This window comes from Vicugna pacos, chromosome 35, assembly GCF_048564905.1.
Source record: "Vicugna pacos chromosome 35, VicPac4, whole genome shotgun sequence".
NCBI lineage: Eukaryota > Metazoa > Chordata > Mammalia > Artiodactyla > Camelidae > Vicugna > Vicugna pacos.
In genome coordinates this window covers 12,366,972-12,370,049 of record NC_133021.1, presented here as the reverse complement: position 1 = coordinate 12,370,049, position 3,078 = coordinate 12,366,972, and positions in this window count along the sequence as shown.

Below are 3,078 nucleotides of genomic sequence, written 5' to 3'. Positions count from 1 at the left end.
TTGGCATAAAACCAGACATATGGATCAATGGGACAGAAAAGGGAGCCCAGAAATAAATCCACAGACTTATGGTTAATTAATGTTCAACAAAGGAGGCAAGAATATACAATGAATAAAAGACAGTCTCTTCAGCAAGTGGTGTTGGGAAAACTGTACAGCAGCATGTAAATCAATGAAGTTAGAACACTCCCTCACACCACACACAAAAATAAACTCAAAATGGCCTAAAGATTTAAATATAAGATAAAACACAATAAATCTCCTAGAAGAAAACATAGAGAAAACATTCTCTGACATGAATCTTAGCAATGTCCTCCTAGGGTAGTCTACCCAGGCAATAGAAATAAGAGCAAAAATAAACAAGTGGGATCTAATTAAACTTACAAGCTTTTGCACAGCAAAGGAAATTATAAGCAAAACAAAATGACAACCCATGGAATGGGAGAAAATATCTGCAAATAATGTGACTGACAAAGGCTTAATCTCCAGAATATATAACCAGCTCACATAACTTAATAACAAAAAAACAAACAACCCAATCCAAAACTGGGCAGAAGACCAAAACAAGCAATTCTCTGATGAAGACATACAAATGGCCAATCGGCGCATAAAAAAAGTGCTCAGTATCACTAATTATCAGAGAAATTCAAATCAAAACTACAGCAAGGTATAATGCTGTATGGTATAAATGGCCAGTCAGAATGGCCATCATTCAAAAGTCCATGAACAATAAATGCTGAAGAGGGCGTGGTGAAAAGGGAACCCTTCCACATTGCTGGTGGGAATGTAGTTTGGTGCAGCCATTATGGAAAACAGTATGGTGATTCCTCAAAAAACTAAACATAGACCTACCATATGATCCAGCAATCCCACTTCTAGGTATGTATCTGGAGGGAACTCTAATTCAAAAAGATACATGCACCCCAATGTTCATAGCAGCACTATACACAATAGCCAAGACATGGAAGCAACCTAAATGTCCATCAACAGAAGACTGGATAAAGAAGTTGTGGTATATAATTATACAATAGAATACTACTCAGCCATAAAAAAGAAGAAAATAATGTCATTTGCAGAAACATGTATAGACTTAGAGATTGTCATTGTAAGTGAAGTAAGCTAGAAAGAGAAAGAAAAATACCATGTGATATCACTCATATGTGGAATCTAAAAAAAAAAAAGAAAAAGAAAAGAAAAAAAAAAGGACACCATGAATTTATCTATAAAACAGAAACAGATTCGCAGACATAGTAAACAATCTTATGGTTACCGGGGGAAGGGGGTGGGAGGGGAGAAACATGTGAGTTTGAGATTTACAAATGTTAGTCACTATATATAAAAATAGATTTTAAAAATTTTCTTCTGTACAGCACAGGGAACTATGCTCAATATCTTATAATAACCTTTAATGAAAAAAAAAATTAAAACAAATATATGTTATGTATATGTATGACTGGGACATTGTGCTGTACACCAGAGATTGACACATTGTAACTGACTGTACTTCAGTTTAAAAATTAAAAAAAATAGAATACTGTTTACAAGAGACTTTATTTATAAGGATACAGGAAGATGAAAAAAATAGGAAGAAAGAAAGATATGCCATACAAACACTAGCCAAAAGATAGCTGATATAGTTCTATTAATGGCAAACAATAAGATTTAAGGTAAGAAATGTTAGTAGAGACAGAGGGATTTCCATAATGATAAAAGAAGACATAATAATTTAAGGCTTGTATATACCTAATAGTTATAAAAGATATAAAGCAAAAGTCAATAGAACTAAAAGTAGAAATTGATAATCCAGAGTTATAGTCAAAGATTTTAATATATCATTCTCAGTAACTGATCATAATTGATTATAATATGTAGAGAACAGAAATTAATAAAAACATGGACGATCTGAACCCATTGACACATTTGGAACATCACACTCAACAAATGCAGAACACTTTTTCTTCAAGTTTATGTGGAACATCTACAAAAAGCATAGATAAGTCAAACGATTTCAAAGGGGAAAGAACATACAGAAAATGTCCTTTAACCTCAGTAGAACTAAACTTGAAGTCAATAACAGAAAGATAAGCAGAAAATCTCCAACTTCAAAAACACATGTACCAAAAAAGAAATCGTGGTAGTAGTTATGAGATGCTTGGAACTCAACAATGATAAAACTCTGGCATATCAAAACTTGTGAAATGCAGTTTTTGACCATAGAGAAATTTATAGTTTTAAATGAATATATCAGAAAAAGAGACATTGAAAATCAATGACTGAAGCCTCCATCTCAGGAAACTGGAGAATGAAAAGCAAATTAAACCCTATGTATATGGAAGGAAAAATAAAGCTAAAGCAGAAATCAATGATACAGAAAGCAAAGATATAATGGAAATGAAATCAACAAGTTGGAGTTACAAACCTCTTAAAGAAACTACTTAGCAATATCTATTAAAGCTAAGCATAGGTATATCCTGTGATCCAACATTTCCACTCTTGGGATACATATCAAGAAAAATGAATTTTTATGTCCTCTATAATAGGATACATACAAGACATGGACTAGACATGTGTAAGAATGTTAATAGTGACATTTTTAATAATAGCCCCAAATGGAAACAACCCAAATGTCCATCAATGGAAGAATGGATAAATAAATTGCAATATGGTTTTAAAATTGAATACTATATAGCAATGAAAAACAATGACTTTTGCTACATACAACATGATGAATCTCACAAAATAAACCAGAAAGAAAAGAGTGCATGCTGTGCAGTTCCATTTAAATGAAATTCAAAATTAAGCAAAACTAATCCGTGGTAATAGAAGTTAGAGTGATGATTTCCTTGGGGGTTACCGACAAGGAGGGTATGGCAGACATGAGGAGGCACTGCCTAGATTCCCCCTTCATGGAAGGACTTTTTGCTCCTGCTGTTGGCAGTGCTGTCAGTGAACAGTTTTAGCTGTCAGTTGCTTCCAGGATTGCTCAGCTGCAGAGAGCGTCCTTGTATAAGGTCACACTCTTGCAGAGGCAATCCACATGCAATAACTGATTCAGGAAGGGGTGTAAAGGCAAAAGAC